The sequence below is a fragment of the Manis pentadactyla genome, chromosome 6 (assembly GCF_030020395.1).
Source record: "Manis pentadactyla isolate mManPen7 chromosome 6, mManPen7.hap1, whole genome shotgun sequence".
Classification (NCBI taxonomy): domain Eukaryota; kingdom Metazoa; phylum Chordata; class Mammalia; order Pholidota; family Manidae; genus Manis; species Manis pentadactyla.
Genome location: NC_080024.1, coordinates 37,709,242 through 37,729,170, shown reverse-complemented (window position 1 = coordinate 37,729,170; position 19,929 = coordinate 37,709,242).

Sequence of the window (19,929 nt, the reverse complement as noted above, 5' to 3'; positions counted from 1 at the left end):
AATACTTGCCCTCTTTAAAAAGAAAAGATAACACAGGCATATATGAGTTATGACTATAGGTAATGTAATTTTATAAATCTTCATTATTGTACACAGACAATGGAATTTTAATTGGTCTATAAAACATAAATGTGATCAAGGAAAAAATCAGAGAACCATTTTCCATGACAATTTGCTCTCAGGTGGAACTACAAATATTTATTAAGAAAGCTATTTATACAAATATTGAATCATTATGTTGTACTCCTGAAATTAATATAGTGTTATATGTCAATTACACCTCAATAACATTTTTTAAAAGAAAGACACCAAATAATACTGCTTTGCCAATATATTATGTCAGTTTTATTGAACTCACTACAGTTACTATTGAATGTATATCTATAGTTTATATAGCCCATTTACAGTAGCAGTTAGCTTTCTAACTTACATATAAAATATCCCCAACGTGATAATTAAGTATATATTTTTCCAAAAGGATTAGGAAAATACATTTTATATAGATTAAAAATATACAGTTAAAGGCAATATTTTATAGTTTCAGTTGGAAATCTGAAGAAACAATTCTTTTTCCCACTTAGTAAATTCGAACTGCTAGGAAGCCCAGAGCTAAAGACATGTATTATATTGTTTACATGACCTCTATAAGAAGATAAATTCTTCATACCTCTGTGTCTCTTCAAAAAAACCCTTGCTATCTTCTAGGAAACAGTTCAAAAAATAAGATGAAGCTATGTGGTTGAAAGTTGAAATATTGCCTGTTTCAGTTTCTCACCTCTAACCTAAAAAATGTTTTCTATGACATTTTATTGTTTTCTACAAGAACCAGGTCATTGTACACCCAAATTTACAACATTGCTTTTGAAAGTGTGGTAGGAGATCACAGTATCAAAATGCTTAAATGTATGCAAAATACACTGCAAAGAAGACTGTGATTTGTAGTTTCTTTTCTTTTGATTCTAAATTCATATGGTAGCTGTGTTAGGTAGCCTTCTCAATTCAGGGAAAGGGCTTCTTTCATGTCTCCCCTGGGAACTCGGGCAACACTGCACACTGGTGTAACTTACCACATGAAACATTTGCAAGATAATTATTTTCTGTGACATCAAAGCGTCATGATAAATAAGGGCTCTCCAGCAGTTTTCAATCTCCAAGTAAGTTTTGTAGAATTGATTCTTCAAAGTCAAACTGCTTTATTAAGTGGAAAGTTTTTTTAGTATTTTAAGTTTCACTCCTAAGAACTTACAGGTATCTTTTCCCATCTTCTTCCTTCACAGTCTACCTGAACGCCTTATCAACAATTGATTTTCATTCTCATTCAAATGTAGCCATCAGGCTTCTGAGGTTGAATATGTTCATATTTTACTCGATTTCTGGATTTAAATATATTTATTTTGATTTTTGAAATATATTTATGCTCCACATCATTGTGTCTTTTGCTAAACTGCAAATAATAGGATTTATTTATATAAATAATTTACTCATTTATTCTTGTCATTATAAATTATACCAATATAAAGAAAATATTTTTGACCTTGATGATTTATGATAATGGATTCTCATTTTCATTTATTTATCTTATAAAGCTTATATTGAAAATCTTTATTGATTACATGGATCCATTTCAATTCCTTCTAATTTAAAAAAAGGTTCTTATAAAACTGCAAAAAACTGTTTTTATAGGATTCTTCATCCTTCTAAATGATAGACAGACATATATTTATTGAGATATATGTCTGTCTATATAGGCATCAATTTCTATCATTAAATTTAACATGTATCAATTTATCAAATTCAAAGTTATGTCTTCAACATGTGGCAAATTTATTTCATTGAATATGGTCCAGGTGATCAAGAGCTCTTTTATTTCATGTTTTATTACAGAAAACAAAACTAAGATCAAATAGATTTTTAGCTCACTATTAAATAAGTGCTTTTTGAAAGTAAAACTCTTTGATAAAGGGGTGAACTACTTCATAGAAATATTCAAGTAGAGGCCAGATTAACTTGCGTAATAGAGTTTGTGAAAGATATCTATTCACTGGATATACGACACCTTCTGAAATTAGTATCATGCTATATATACCCTTCCTTACCAAGGCTGCATCCCCTCCCCCATCTCCACTACCACCACCCTGGCAAGAACACAGTGCTTTTCTATTACCTTACACAGCAAATAAGTGTAACAAATTGAACAAAACCAATAGCCTTTTGGAAGTTCCCTTGAAAGGATTAGGATAAATATTTTGTGGGTGTGAGGTTCAGGTGGGTTTCAAGAATGACTTGAGCAAGAGTTCCTCCTACTAAACGGGGCAGAGACAGAAAAGTTCAATTTTAGGCAAGTTAAACTTGAGATATCTGCAAATCTCTCCCACTTTTGTGAATCGAAGTTCTAACTCTGCTTCACTTTGAATAATTATCATTTTTACTCCACATTACCTATTTAATCATAAATTAAACAAAATCTTTTGTTCTTCACACATTCTCTCAAATCACTCACTTAACTGTTATTGTAAATGCCAAGCACATCTATTCCTCTTAGCGTTTTTATTTCTGTCCTTTCTATTTAGAATACTCTGCATACTCCTCTTCATCCAAGTCCTCACCTGGACATTCACTAGAGGATACAAACACTCTTTTGCCTCAAAAAGATTTATCCTTTCAGACAGCTGCAGGTTGGGGAATTCAACTCATGCTTTCTTTCCAGTAATCAACCACCGCATTGTATCATTTGAGATAGGTATTCCTTCCCCTGCCGTGATGATCTCTGCTGCCTTACTTCAGCCTGGGAGTTCTGTAGAAAAAAATAGGTGACTTCTCATGAACACTGTGTTAGTTGCTACTCTCCAGGACTTCATCACTAGTTTCTATTTGATGATCAGCATAGCTCAGAGGTAACATTAATTCATAGATAGTCTACTTCTAACTGAGAGCAGCTTTTTTGTTGAATCATTTTGTACAGTAGCTTGCCAAGAGTTACACACATGATGATCTTCATAAATGCTTTTAATGATGAAAAGATCTAAACTTTGTTACAGGCAATGCCAAGTGTATGTGCTATCTTCACATTATGCTTTGCATTCAGCATTGGAAATAAAGTTCAAGCAAAGGAATTGTCACATTTTACGGCAGTTTTTTTTTTTAAACATGTCAATACATCTTTATTTTTTTTATTTTTATTTATTTATTTCTTTTTAGATAATTATTTTTATTGAAGGATAGTTGACACACAGTATTACATTAGTTTCAGGTGTACAACACTGCGATTCAACATTTATATACATGATAATTCTAGGTACCAGCTGTCACCATACCAAGTTGTTACAATATTTTGACTATATTCCTTATGCTATACATTACATAGTGGTTACTTATTTATTTTACAATTGGAAGTGTGTACTTTTTTTCTTTTTTTTTGTGAGGGCATCTCTCATATTTATTGATCAAATGTTTGTTAACAACAATAAAATTCTGTATAGGGGGGTCAATGTTCAATGCACTATCATTAATCCACCCCAAGCCTAATTTTCGTCAGTCTCCAATCTTCTGAAGCATAACGAACAAGTTCTTACATGGAGAACAAATTCTTACATAGTGAATAAGTTACATGGTGAACATTACAAGGGCAGTCATCACAGAAGCTTTCGGTTTTGCTCATGCATTATGAACTATAAACAGTCAGTTCAAATATGAATATTCATTTGATTGTTATACTTGATTTATATGTGGATACCACATTTCCCTCTTTATTATTATTATTTTTAATAAAATGCTGAAGTGGTAGGTAGATACAAGATAAAGGTAGAAAACATAGTTTAGTGTTGTAAGAGAGCACATGTAGATGATCAGGTGTGTGCCTGTAGACTATGTGTTAATCCAAGCTAGACACGGGCAATAAAACATCCACGTGTGCAGAAGATTTCTCTCAGAACAGGGGGAGGGAGGTTCTAAGCCTCACCTCTGTTGATCCCCATTTTCTCACCTGATGGCCCCCCTGCGACTGTGCCTGTCTTAGGTTGTTCCTCCCTTGAGGAATCTTACCCGTCTCTGGCTAACCAGTCATCTTCCGGGGCCATACAGGGAAATGTTAAGTTGGTAAGTGAGAGAGAAGCACCTTGGGCATTTGTGAAAACTTATCTATGATATGGTGGATATTGTCCAACTGAACTTGAACAGTCTGAGAGAAATCAGACAAATTAAAACAATCCATTCCTGGGGACTGTTCACAATCCATATGTTCTTTTAACAGTAAATAGTCTGTAGTTGTAGGATTTTGGAGCGCTACAATTTGTACTTCTCCTAATTCTTGGTTGAGTTCCAACAGTATAGATCCAGTCAAATTTGTTGTTTTACTGTATGCACAGGCCAGCTTAGATATCTCCTTCTTCATTCCCATGGCAAGTCCAGGAGCTGGTGGGTTGAGTGCATCTACAGCTGTACCAGTGCGTGGATCTTTGTTGGGGTTTTTTGATGATCATCTTCTGGCATGAGTCTTCCAGAGAGTGCTGATGTTGGAAGTTTTTTTCATATCGTATCTTAGTTCATTTTGGGGTAACCAAGTTAGACTTTGATCCTCTGTATAAACACAAACAGACCCTTTGCCTACACTTTTATATGCCCTTTATAACACTGTGTAGAACTCATTGGAGGTCACCACACAGGAACTGCTTTTTTTTTTGTTATCATTAATTTATACTTACATGATGAATATTATGTTTACTAGGCTCTCCCCTATACCAGGTCACCCCTATAAACCCCTTTACAGTCACTGTCCATCAGCATAGCAAAATGTTGTAGAATCACTGCTTGTCTTCTCTGTGTTGTACAGCCCTCCCCTTTCTCCTACCCCCCCATACATGCTAATCTTAATACCCCCCTTCTCCTTCCCCCCTTATCCCTTCCTACCCACCCATCCTCCCCAGTCCCTTTCTCTTTGGTACCTGTTAGTCCATTCTTGAGTTCTGTGATTCTGCTGCTGTTTTGTTCCTTCAGTTTTTCTTTTGTTCTTATATTCCACAGATGAGTGAAATCATTTGGTATTTCTCTTTCTCCACTTGGCTTGTTTCAGTGAGCATAATACCCTCCAGCTCCATCCATGTTGCTGCAAATGGTAGGATTTGCCCTTTTTTTATGGCTCAGTAGTATTCCATTGTGTATATGTACCACATCTTCTTTATACATTCATCTATCGATGGACATTTAGGTTGCTTCCAATTCTTGGCTATTGTAAATAGAGCTGCGATAAACATAAGGGTGCATTGGTCTTTCTCAAACTTGATTGCTGCATTCTTAGGGTAAATTCCTAGGAGTGTAATTCCTGGGACAAATGGTAAGTCTGTTTTGAGCATTTTGATGAACCTCCATACTGCTTTCCACAATGGTTGAACTAACTTACATTCCCACCAGCAGTGTAGGAGGGTTCCCCTTTCTCCACAGCCTCACCAACATTTGTTGTTGTTTGTCTTTTGGATGGCAGCCATCCTTGCTGGTGTGAGGTGATACCCCATTGTAGTTTTAATTTGCATTTCTCTGATAATTAGTGATGTGGAGCATCTTTTCATGTGTCTGTTGGCCTCTGTATTTCTTTTTTGGAGAACTGTCTGTTCAGTTCCTCTGCCCATTTTTTAATTGGGTTATTTGTTTTTTGTTTGTTGAGGTGTGTGCGCTCTTTACATATTCTGGACGTCAAGCCTTTATCGGATCTGTCATTTTCAAATATATTCTCCCATACTGTAGGGTTCCTTTTTGTTCTATTGATGGTGTCTTTTGCTGTACAGAAGCTTTTCAGCTTAATATACTCCCACTTGTTCATTTTTGCTGTTGTTTTCCTTGCCTGCGGAGGTATGTTCAAGAAGAGGTCACTCATGTTTATGTGTAAGAGGTTTTTGCCTATGTTTTTTTCCAAGAGTTTAATAGTTTCATGACTTATATTCAGGTCTTTGATGAATTTTGAGTTTACTTTTGTATATGGGGTTAGAAAATGGTCCAGTTTCATTCTCTTACATGTAGCTGTCCAGTTTTGCCAGCACCACCTGTTGAAGAGACTGTCATTTCGCCATTGTATGTCCATGGCTCCTTTATCAAATATTAATTGACCATATATGTCTGGGTTAATATCTGGTTCTCTAGTCTGTTCCATTGGTCTGTGGCTCTGTTTTTGTGCCAGTACCAAATTGTCTTGATTACTATGGCTTTATAGTAGAGCTTGAAGTTGGGGAGTGAGATCCCCCCTACTTTATTCTTCTTTCTCAGGATTGCTTTGGCTATTTGGGGTCTTTGGTGTTTCCATATGAATTTTTGAATTATTTGTTCCAGTTCATTGAAGAATGTTGCTGGTAGTTTCATAGGGATTGCATCAAATCTGTATATTGCTTTGGGCAGGATGGCCATTTTGACGATATTAATTCTTCCTAGAGCATGGGATGAGTTTCCATCTGTTGGTTTTTATTCCATCTGTTGTCCCCTTTTATTTCTCTTAAGAGTGACTTGTAGTTTTCAGAGTATAAGTCTTTCACTTCTTCGGTTTGGTTTATTCCTAGCTATTTTACTTTTTTTGATGCAATTGTGAATGGAGTTGTTTTCCTGATTTCTCTTCCTGTTGGTTCATTGTTAGTGTATAGGAAAGCCACAGATTTCTGTGTATTGATTTTGTATACTGCAACTTTGCTGTATTCTGATATCAGTTCTAGTAGTTTTGGGGTGGAGTCTTTAGGGTTTTTTGTGTACAGTATCATGTCATCTGCAAATAGTGACAGTTTAACTTCTTCTTTACCTATCTGGACTCCTTGTATTTTTTTGTTCTGTCTGATTGCCGTTGCTAGGACCTCTAGTACTATGTTAAATAACAGTGGAGGGAGTGGGCATCCCTGTCTAGTTCCTGATCTCAGAGGAAAAGCTTTCAGCTTCTCGCTGTTCAATATAATGTTGGCTGTGGGTTTATCATAGATGGCCTTTATTATGTTGAGGTACTTGCCCTCTATTCCCATTTTGCTGAGAGTTTTTACCATGAATGGATGGTGAACTTTGTCAAATGCTTTTTCAGCATCTATGGAGATGATCATGTGGTTTTTGTCTTTCTTTTTGTTGATGTGGTGGATGATGTTGATGGACTTTCGAATGTTGTACCATCCTTGCATCCCTGGGATGAATCCCACTTGGTCGTGGTGTACGATCCTTTTGATGTATTTTTGAATTCGATTTGCTAATATTTTCTTGAGTATTTTTGCATTTATGTTCATCAGGAATATTGGTCTGTAGTTTTCTTTTTTGGTGGTGTCTTTGCCTGGTTTTGGTATTAGGGTGATGTTAGCTTCATAGAATGAGTTTGGGAGTATCCCCTCATCCTCTATTTTTTGGAAAACTTTAAGGAGAATGGGTATTATGTCTTCCCTGTATGTGTGATAAAATTCCGAGGTAAATTCATCTGGCCCGGGGGTTTTGTTCTTTTGTAGTTTTTTGATTACCACTTCAATTTCGTTGCTGGTAATTGGTCGGTTTGATTTTCTGTTTCTTTCTGGGTCATTCTTGGAAGGTTGTATTTTTCTAGGAAGTTGTCCATTTCTCCTAGGTTTCCCAGCTTGTTAGCATATAGGTTTTCATAGTAGTCTCTAATAATTCTTTGTATTTCTGTGGTGTCCGTCGTGATTTTTCCTTTCTCGTTTCTGATACTGTTGATTTGTGTTGACTCTCTTTTCCTCTTAATAAGTCTGGCTAGAGGTTTATCTATTTTGTTTATTTTCTCAAAGAACCACTTCTTGTTTTCATTGATTTTTGCTATTGTTTTATTCTTCTCAATTTTATTTATTTCTTCTCTGATCTTTATTATGTCCCTCTTTCTGCTGACATTAGGCCTCATTTGTGCTTCTTTTTCCAATTTTGATAATTGTGACATTAGACCATTCATTTGGGATTGTTCTCCCTTTTTTAAATATGCTTGGGTTCCTATATACTTTCCTCTTAAGACTGCTTTTGCTGTGTCCCACAGTAGTTGGGGCTTAGTGTTGTTGTTGTCATTTGTTTCCGTATATTGCTGGATCTCCATTTTGATTTGGTCATTGATCCATTCATTATTTAGGAGTGTGTTGTTAAGCCTCCATGTGTTTGTGAGCCTTTTTGCTTTCTTTGTACAGTTTATTTCTACTTTTATGCCTTTGTGGTCTGAAAAGTTGGTTGGTAGGATTTCAATCTTTTGGAATTTACTGAGGCTCTTTTTGTGGCCTAGTATGTGGTCTATTCTGGAGAATGCTCCATGTGCACTTGAGAAGAATGTGTATCCTGTTGCTTTTGGATGTAGAGTTCTGTAGATGTAGGTCCATCTGTTCTAGTGTATTGTTCAGTACCTCTGTGTCCTTACTTATTTTCTGTCTGGTGGATCTGTCCTTTGGAGTGAGTGGTGTATTGAAGTCTCCTAGAATGAACGCATTGCATTCTATTTCCTCCTTTAGTTCTGTTAGTATTTGTTTCATTTATGTTGGTGCTCCTGTATTGGGTGCATATATATTTAGAATGGTTATATCCTCTTGTTGGACTGAGCCCCTTATCATTATGTATTGTCCTTCTTTGTCTTTTATTACTTTCTTTATTTTGAAGTCTGTTTTGTCTGATACCAGAATTGCAACACCTGCTTTCTTCTCTGTGTTGTTTGCATGAAATATATTTTTCCATCCCTTGACTTTAAGTCTGAGCATGTCTTTGGGTTTGTCTCTTTTTTTGGGTGAGTCTCTTGTAAGCAGCATATGGATGGATCTTGCTTTTTTATCCATTCTATTACTCTGTGTGTTTTGATTGGTGCATTCTGTCCACTTACATTTAGGGTGATTATTGAAAGGTACGTACTTATTGCCATTGCAGGCTTTACGTTTGTGTTACCAAAGGTGCAGGGTTAGCTTCTTTGCTATCTTACTGTCTAAGTTTACTCGCTTGCTGAGCTATTAGAAATGCTGCCTGATGATTCTTTATTTCTCTCCCTTCTTATTCCTCCTCCTCCCTTCTTAACATGTTGGGTGTTTTGTTCTGTGCTCTTTTTAGGAGTGCTCCCATCTTGAGCAGTCCCTGTAGGATGCTCTGTAGAGGTGGTTTGTGGGAGTCAAATTCCCTCAACTTTTGCTTGTCTGGGAATTGTTTAATCCCTCCTTCATATTTAAATGATATTCGTGCTGGATACAGTAGTCTTGGTTCAAGGCTCTTCTGTTTCATTGCATTAAGTATATCATGCCATTCTCTTCTGGCCTGTAGGGTTTCTGTTGAGAAGTCTGATGATAGCCTGATGGGTTTTCCTTTGTAGGTACCCTTTTTTTTCCTCTCTGTCTGCCTTTAATCCTTTGTCCTTGTCTTTGATCTTTGCCATTTTAATTATTATGTGTCTTGGTGTTGCCCTCCTTGGATCCCTTGTCATGGGAGTTATGTGTTCCTCTGTGGTCTGAGAGGCTATTTCTTCCCCTAGTTTGGGGAAGTTTTAGGCAATTATTTCTTCAAAGACATTTTCTATCCCTTTTTCTCTCTCTTCCTTTTCTGGTACCCCTATAATGTTGATATTGTTCCTTTTCGATTGGTCACACAGTTCTCTTAATATTCTGTCGTTCTTGGAGATCCTTTTCTCTCTCTCTGCATCAGCTTCTCTGTGTTCCTGTTCTCTGTTTTCTAGTCCATTAATGGTCTCTTGCATCTCGTCCATTCTGTTCTGAAGTCCTTCCAGAGCTTGTTTTATTTATGTATTCTCCTTCCTTAGTTCTTGCATATTTCTCTGCAAGTCTATCAGCATGGTTATGACTTTTGTTTTGAACTCTTTTTCAGGAAGACTGGTTAAATCTATCTCCCCACTTTCCTTCTCAGGGGAAGATGTAGCAGATGCTGAAGCTCTCTGGGTTAGTCTTGTCTGGATCATATTGTTTTGCCTTTTCATGTTGACAGGTGCTATTGACTGTCAGCTGGGACGGCCAGACTTTTCACTTGCTACTGGCCTTTCTTTACTGGGACAACTGCGACCCCTAGTGGCTTGTGTTGTGTAATTGTGTGTAGGCTGGGTCTTTGTGTCTTGCCCGGCCGATCTGGAGGGATCTCCCTTTCTGTGGGGGTGGTTTGCCTTAGGCTGTTTCTCTGCTTTCGCAGCACCCAGAGGGGTAATGGACGGGGGCGCTGTTTGGCTGTTTACCTCCGTGAGGTGTCTCAGAGCTGTTGCCCAGGGGGTTAGTGCGCCCGGTTTTCCCTGTAATTTCCAGCCACTGAGCTGTGACCTGTGATGTTTCTGTCTAGCTGTTAAGTCCCTGTCCCTTTAAGACTTTCGAAAAGCACTCGCTTTTCTATGTCACAAGGGCATCAGCTTCAGAACCCGCTCAGAGGTCTTGTTGCCCTATTTCCCTAGTTTGCAGCCCTCCATGCATGCACTGTGTCTGTGCTCTGGTGCGGGTGGCTGGGGCTGGGTGTTTAGCAGTCCTGGGCTCCCTCTCCCTCCCGCCGGGAGCTGGGGAGAGGTGTGCTCGTGTCCCGCCGGTCCGGGGGTTGTATCTTACCCCTTTCACCAGGCGCTGGGCTCTCGCATGTGTGGATGTAGTCTGGCTGTTGTCCTGTGTCTTCTGGTCTCTCTTTTAGGATCAGTTGTATTTGTTGTATTTTCAAAAATATATATGTTTTTGGGAGGAGATTCCCACTGTCCTCCTCACGCAGCCATGTTGGCTCCGCCCCTTTACAGCAGTTTTAAAATGGCTATGTCTCAGTTCTTGGGAATAAACCTCTGTTGATAACCATGTATATTTATCATAATCTTTCAAGCAATACAATACATTAAAGATTAGAAAAACATGACAATTATACCTCCAAAAGGAACTTGGCATGAGTTATTCTAGATATAATAACAGGAAAGTAGGAATTTTTGTAATGAAATAATTGCTCTGAATTACATCAATTGTTTAATATCTTAGAGCCATTAGCAGAGTGAATTTGCGATTTACCTTTCAAGTACTTTCTACTTTGACCTCTATCGAAGTCAACATCTGTTTATTGAGAAATGAGTTTCAGTAAATCTTTCTGTTATCATGGTAATATCAGCTCAAATTAATTCCCTGCTGAGATGGAAAAATATGATTCAGACAATGAAAAACATATGTTTTGGAAAGACAGTTTGCCATCAAACTACATCAACAATTTAAATGATTAAAATGTTTCTATAAACATCCTTTTCCTTGTCATGATGGATGAAACACACTTGCTCCCCATTGTTTTATTTTTTTTATGAACAGCTGTTAATGTCATAAAGGAAACTTATTTTTACAATGTTATAATTAAAACCATATATTATTACCCTCTTTTGTCACATATATTAAAGGAAACTAAATTATCTTGAGAGTTACGCTTATGAATGAGTTTCTTTCTTAATAGACAAGTAGATCAGACTAAAGACCATAGTTCAGTACCTGCATACCTGCTTATTTTGAGTGAATAGTGCAAGAAATCCTTAATTTTAACCCTGATGGAATAAAAAAAGTAAATTTTAGAATCGTTTCCTTCTAGCAGGTGCATTATAAAAATTAAAGTGTAAATAGCACATCAGGTCCTATCTAGTTACATTGCTTGATGATTATGTCCATATAAATTCCTCTTAAGGTAGAAAGAAATTAAAGTTGTGTGTAATGGCTCTGCAATTTCACATCTCAATCAATAGTTTCAACGTGGTTTTCCCTTTGAACTGCTCTTACAGAATGAATTACTGATAGCTTAAATGTTACATTTACATTTATTATTCTCCCACATAACACACAAAGGCACTGCAGATTAAAGCAGTAGTATTTGAAATTAGGTCTTTGGAAAGGAAGTTTGAACTATGCAAATGAGTTCTTCAAAAGTTAAGAGAGAGTTAAGAGAGGTAAGATTTACCTAAATATAGGTTACATATTCCATGATTTAGAAGGTACCATAAAACTTTTTTAAACTACACTTTCTCATGTTGACCATAGTCGGTTCCTTGGTCACAAGGAACAGGAGAACAAATATGTTTACACTAAAATCCAGCAAAAAATACCATGCAGCAAAAAACAAAAAAAAAGTCTTTAGTAATCGTTAGTCTCTGAGATCTGCAGTCTTTTCTTTCCTGTAATTGTCAATCCCTTCCAAAACCAAAAATGTGTCAACAATTGTATGACCTGATTGAAAACTAAACTTTCATATTTAACATTCCTACATTTTGGAATACCTCTATTTCCTGAGATTTTGGTGCATTCTATGCTTGTTCAGCAAAGCTCAATTTGGGTTCAGCAATCATGTTATGAACACTTATTTTCAAAGGCTAAATTAAAATCAATGAAAAAAATTGTGAGTTAGAGCAGGGTCAACCCTGATGCATGACATTTGCATTGCAAGAAAATGGATTTAATCAAAGGAATAAACATAGTAAACTAAACATAAAATGCCTTGAAAGATTAATATTGAGACTACAGCCATGAAAAATGCAGTAGCCTATAATATTGGGTAACCAAAGAAAATGTCCCATTTGTTCTGCTTGTTTGTTTTACCATTTATAATGAAATACATTTGATCTTTGTTATGTCCCATCTAGGGTAGAAAAGCTTGGTATTGATTAGTAGGTTAGTATTTATTTCACATCACACCAGGAACACTCTGAATTGCATATAGTTTCCAACATTACACTGAAGTCAAATGTTGTTTGTTGGAAAATTATATGCTTTGTGTCTTGCTGCTAAAACTTTTGCAAAGTCACATTTACAGAAATTCAGAATGTTTAAGTCCATAGTTCTTGAAAGAAACAGTGGTACCAAGTGGAAAAATGCAGATATGTCCATATGCTGTATGTATAACATGACTAAATTATTAGATTCCATTCAGCTTTGTTTTCTCATTTAAAAATGAGAATAACACTATAGATTTATTAGTTTCATTTGGGGGCTAAATGTTATAACATATGTAAAGTCCCTAAAATACTTCATGTCAAGATTAATATTTTATAAATGATAGATATTTTCATCATCAGGCTAAATCTAAGGTAAATTACATAAAATTTCATAAGGTCACCAAATTCAGCTGAAGAATAATTTTCAAAGTGAGTTAGTAAATATTAATTGAACTCCTACAATGTATGTAGCAATTTTTATATGTTGTGGAAGTGACTTAGGCAATAAGTAAAATGTGGTTCATATCCTTATGAAATTTATAGAATATAACAAATTTTGTGGTTGCCTTCCCCAGATGCATTCCAACTGAGAAAGATAAAAGCAGCTTCATCTACCTCTAGGGTAGAAAAGCTTGGTATTGATTAGTAGGTTAGTATTTCACATCACACCAGGAATGCTCTGAATTGCATATAGTTTCCAACATTACACTGACGTCAAATGTTGTTTGTTGGAAAATCATATGCTAGATAGAACATTTTAAGATACTAATCATTTAAATGCCCCTGCATTAGGACAATACTCAGTCCAGAGTGGGCCCCCACTTCTTTGAACCCTTACAAAATTAATCAAATACAACCCCATCTTCTACAGCATTTCCTTCCCCTTGTTCTCTTACCAAAACATAGCACTGTTCATGGTGACCTATCTCCCTTGCTGTAGCAAGAAACGCACATGACTTTGACTACAAATGTGTCCCTGGTGGTCTTTGGCTGGTTGGCATCCACATGCCTTTTTTTCATTTGTATATAGCATCTGTAGAGATGGATGGAATTTTTCCACACCCAGATAAAGAATTAAAAATTTGTCTAAGGTAAGTCAAAGACTGACAGATTCAAATTTAAGTGTGAGGGGTATGTAACCTAGTTCTTAGCCAATCAGTATGTTACAGTTACAGTCACAGTGACTTTTCAGAGATGAGTGCATGACTTAAATCAGTCTGATCAGAATAAAGAGAAATACATTAATGTGACCACTGTGAAAATGAATTATCTCAACTTCTGAATATTATGATTTTTGTATATGACACTGGAATTGCTGTAGCCATTTTTCTGTTATGGGAGAAGCCAGATTGAGTAAACAGAATTAAAAAAATCCAGAAACAAATAAAAAACAACTTACAACAGAAGAAAGAACAACCAAGAGAATAATAGAAAGATGGAGCAAGAACCTTGATCAAACTAACCCTGATACTTTCCTACTCCTGGAAGTTGGAAACAGATATGCCCATTAATCATTTTTGTTTTTAAACCAGTTTTGGCTGTTACACATATCTTATAATCTATAGAGTGTTAACAGGCACTATAGAGATATAATCTGTACACAATGCTTAACTTGGAGTGATGGGAATGAGTCACCAGTAAATGATGATTATGATTCCAAGATGTCAGGCCTGAATGGTTAAGAAGATTGTGGTTTCTTAATTTAAAAGAGAAGACATAAAATCTCTATAGTAATATAGAAATAAAAAGAAACTGTGTTCAGTTAAAAGATGCCCGCATATTAACATAACATATTTAGCTTCAAAGTGTGAGAAAGGCTATGAACATTTTAAAAATGCAGAGTCCCTGGACCTATTCCAAGAGAATCAGTTTTTGTATTTTGAAGATAAGTTCCATGTATCACAATTAATTTTTTTAAAAAATAGGAAGGAGAAAATGAAGAATACAAAAAATGTTTGTGATATGGATCAAGATCTGTCAGAATGCTGTACAGATGGGCAGTTTAAATATATAACCCTTAGAAATTATTATTTCAAGGACTGAGTTAAGGCTTATATAGTATGTATTATTTATTTCAATACATCAAACCAACATAATTAGGGTGGGCATTATTTTTCAGATGGACATAAAGTTCCTGATTTTTACATATCCTAGTTTACTCTAAACAAATAATCACATATATTCTGGAGTAATATCAGCATACAGAGATATATTAATGTTCAAACAAACCTATTTAAAATGATCCATTTCTTCTGATTAAGTACCATATTAAAGCTAGAGAAGTAAAAGAATGAAAACTGCACTAGAGTCAAGTTTCTAACATATAATGTTTATTATCAGGTCTTATGGTAGAATGGGAATTTCTCAAGTTTCACTGTATCTGATAACAAAAATGGATATAATCCAGCAACATGCTTGATGAGTCCCTTGAACACTTGTGTACTCCTCTTCAATTTTTACCTGACAGCTTCGAGCTGTCCCTGGAAGAAAACGCCCGCTGACAATATATATTGTTCCAGATGTAACCCCCTGACAGGGCTACATGAGCTGTGATGGCAACTCCTGCTCCAGATGCAAGAAGACTGTTTCATCCTTCAAGAGCAGAGAGGGAGGTTGGTGCATGTGGATGTAACAGCTGCCAGCTCTTCCCCTTTCCTGTCTCCTGGTACTTAGTGTTACTGGGCTGGAAGCCCAGTCCTCAGCTGGCCTGGTAACGTTTTCTGATGCCAACACTTCTGCATGAATCTCCCCTGGGCATGTACCAAAACTGAAGAGTGGTCTGTGGAGTACTTGACAGCCCTAGTTGGGAATTTATGGAATTCAGACCATAAGGAAGACTGTGTCCCAGAGCAGGTGTGACATCACAAATGAGGCTTCAGTATGCTCCATTCAGAATTTGTTCCTGTTATTTAATTCACCAGCCCATTGGCCAAGTCAGATGTTTCCAGAAGCTTCAGGCTTCCAAAGATAATCATAAAATTTTTTGCTTGTTTTATCTACCTATATCGTATCTCATTTTGTTGGAAATAGTATATATACTTATTAATTTGTACTCAGCAAGCATATTTTTAATTTGTTCTGTAATTCTGAAAGAGTAAACATGAGTGGTTTACTATGGCTAGGTCATGATAGACATTTGATCATTTTTAGCTAATATTATAGTTAATACTATGAAAGAGTGGAAGAGGAATGTTGGCCATACTCAAATCAAGGTGGGCTTGTATCTCAAGATAAGTCCTTATTTATTGATTGTCTCAATGATTATGTCTCTATCCAGACATAAGTATATAATCTGTGGTAAAATTCTTAAGCTGACCCTTAGAATATAAGAACCTTTGTAGCATGAATGTGTCTAGCAATCTGGAATGTAGCTTTAGATCTGTTCTCTGAACCTCTGCTCATAATGGTATTTATGTTAAAGGTACTGCATTTTCTGACTTATATTCTCACTTCTGGTGAATGTAGAAACACACTGCTCACCACATGTCAGCTTCTCAAGTTCTGTAATCTTCCTCCTGAAGGTAGATGCCTGGATCCTAGAACATTCACTGGACTCTTGAGCTCTGACTTTGTCTTTACATTTTGAAGGGACTCCCAGGTTTCAGTGTGTTCAAGGGCAGATTGCTAGGCCCTTATCCAAAATTAAGCTTTTCTTATCAATCCTCTTGATATCTTTTGTTCAACTAACTTCCACTGCCAAATCTACTAATAACCTTGTGGACAAATCTAACCCTTCTAATAACATACTGACCTGGCAATAAAAGAAAACGAGTATTTTTTTGTTTTATTTTATTGAGTTTTCAGTATATCTGACAACTCAGAAATACTAAAGGATAACATAAATAATAGAAGGTAGAGACTGCATGGATTTTGTGGACATTGAAAAAGTAAGAATAAGTTAGTGATTTTGAAGAAAATACCATCAAAAAAGTGAGAGAAATAAAATAGTGACAGAAGATGAAAAGTTTCCTTTCCCACTTTCTGTCTTAAATATTCTTCCCAAATATTATTCTACATTTCCATGTCACACTATCCTTAGAATGTGTGACTTAGAATCTGTGGCTTATCAAATTAATTGATTATTTTTTATTCCCATTCATCTAAAGGCTTATTCAGGAGCCCAGGATCCTTCTGCCTTGTAATTTCACTCTCTTTCAGATTGTTGAAGACCCATCCATTCACCTGGGAGATGGTTAAAAATGGTCTGACATTGGACATGGGTGAGTTACAAAGCCAATCCTGGTAGCAGTATGTTTCACCTTCATTTAAAATTCATTAGTCATAATTCAGCACAGGATAATATCTGATTACAAAGAATGCCAGAACCTGTAGCTTAGTTATTATCACCAGGAAGGAGAATTGATTGGATGTATGTGAGCATTAGTGGTCTTTGCTGGAAATCTATTTACCATGTGACTGTTTCTGGCTGTTCTGCTTTTATTCTGTTTGTCATTCTGAAATATTCAAGAGGTTGGGGATAAAATACAGTGACTGCATTTATGCAAGCACTTTAAAGAATGGATCTCTTTCCATACTTCAGTTATTAGTATGGTGGAAAAACAAAGCAATTACCTGCCAATTGAGATGTAAAGGGGTATGTGTGTGTACACACATATGTGCATTTGTGTGACTATATATGTCTATAATAAGTTTGAAAGATGGCAAGAAAGTTTCAGGATATGATTATTTGAAATAACTTTCCTTCTTATTTTAAAAAATATTTTTAGAAATAGGAGTATCCAAGAGCTATGTGATAAGAGGAGAAAAGCACTAGAATGGAAATTAAAAATGTGAAACAGAGATGACCTCATATATTGCTTGTTTTACCTTAAGTAAGTAATTTGATTCCTCTGACCCTCAAATACTATATCTGAAACATGGTATTTACAATGCTTGACGTGATGAGCATCTGGGATTTTCCACTCCAACCACATCTCATGAAAATTTTTATCTTTGCCAACTCAGATTCTCCCTTTTTTTCCCCTTACCCCAACCCAAGGGAAATTTCATAAGTCATCAATGCATAAGACTGAATGAAAAGACTGGGTGGAGAGCAAGTGGACAGGAGGCAAAGGAAGCAAAGAATAGAAAGGGAAGCAATATTCACAGTAAGATCTGAGAAATAAAGGCAGAAGCTCCAATGTGGGAAGGAGGCGACAGGGAAGACAGAAAACCCTATTTTATTAAGTAACATTATGAGCTATGAAATGCATTTCCTTTAAAGTTCTAGATAAAAGTAAGACTTCCATTTTTTTACTGTTTAAGTTATACTGTGATAGCCCTATGTATACTTTTTGTTCTTGTTTTTTATTAATCAATCAAAACATGAACATATTTAAATCTAGTACATATAAATTGCTTTCTATAAAGATTTAGTAATATATACTATCACTAAGAGACAATTTCATTAGAATCACTAATTAATATATTTACTATATCTGCTCATCAAGCAAATGAAATCTTGTTAGAGGAAATGCTAGACTTAATTACTCATGAAACAGAAAGTTGTATATTTATAAGCCAATTACAATTATTTTACTGTGACTTAAATGCTCACCTCAATTTTCTGCATTATCTATTTGGCATTTGTCTTTCAGTTAATGATTCACAAGTTATCTTTATTACACCTCTCATATGTTTTCAAATACTTTCCAAAATTTCTCAAATGTTCAAATATTTTCCTCTATTTATTATGGTTTCTGATATATGGATATTTAAATCATGTTTTCTCTGTTATTGCTTCTACCACTGCATCTATTTCTAATTTTTCTATAATTTTGCTATGGAGAAAATTTTAAATTGTACCCTTTTTATCTCTTTTGTCACATTTTAAGTCGTCTTTCCCAGGAAATTTGAAATGCTTGTTACTATTTTCTTTAATTTTATGCAAGTCATTTTTTCCATGTAATCCTTTAATATATTTTGCATGTGATAAAAGAATTCAAGTGGATTCTTTCCAAATCCCCATGATCAGATTTTTTTAGACATCTTTTTATCATAATTAGTATTGTTATGTATGCCATGGTATGATAGTGTTTTATTGCCTTCTGTCCACCTCATGGGTGAGGGAGGATTCTCCTTCTAGGGCTACGGGGCTAGCTTAACACAGGACAGATTGGATTGACAGCAGGAATTTATTAGTCACATGTACTCACAGGCCAGATGAAGAGGGCACCACATGCCATTCAGGGCCACAAGGAGGTTGTACTTGGAAACAAAGTGAGTGGGAGGCAGGCTTTGTAGTATCAAAAGGGTGGACTGCCTTTTGTTTCCCATGGAAGGATATGATTTGCTTAATGGAATAATTCTGCCAGTTGGCAATGAACTGAAACTTGCTACTCAGACGTAAGTGGGAAGTGCAGTTGATCCATCTACTGGGGGTGAGGAGGTCTTTGGCTAGGGAATCTTTCCCATGGGAGGAGAATGGAAAGAAGAACTTGCAGGTAGGCCACTTCAGGCCCTCCCACTTCCACCTGACGCCAAGCTAGTACATAATAATGCAATGAGTTCATAAGTACCTTCAAAATTCTTCTAACTGTACACATTTTCTCTCTCTCTCTCTGCCTGTCTGTCTTCATGTCTCTCTCTTTTATATATGATAATTCATACATTTATAAAACAAGTGCTCTTGAAGGAATAGAGTTGAAGCTGTTTTAGATTAGCGATTTAAGTGAAATTCTGGGTATAGTCAGAAAATGTGTGCATGTGTATATGTGCGTGTGTGTGTGTTGTTTTTATTGTTGATGCTGCTGCTGAAGGGGAGGCAAAGAAAAGCTAATCAGTCATTTATAGACCAAGCAAATGTATAATACATGAAAGAGAGAACATCTGGGGGTCAGCTTTGAGAGTGATGTGATGTGACATGACAGGAATCCCTGGGAAATAGCTTTTCACCATGAACAATCCTTACCTTAGAAACATTGCTTGGAAAGTTTTTCAGTTTTGGCAAGCTAGTTTTATGCTTCATTATTGTTAAGCTCGTATGTTACACTCCAACTTACACACACAAAAAAGGCCTTGATTTTAAATCAATATGCCCTTTTCAGTTTTTCCATTCACAATCCAAAGTAGTGATTTATGAAGCTAGGAGCAGCTTGTATGAGTTTCTATAACAACTTAACCCACATCGTTTAATTTATAATTTACTAGGATTTTACATTTCTTATAATTTCCAATTCAAAGCTCAACTTTGCTGATGAGAGTGCAATGTGCCTACTCCTTTCCCAAACTGAGGGGTGATGTCCCTGACAACTTTCACACACATTTTATACAGTCTGATAATTCAATGATCTCCACATAAAATAAGTTAT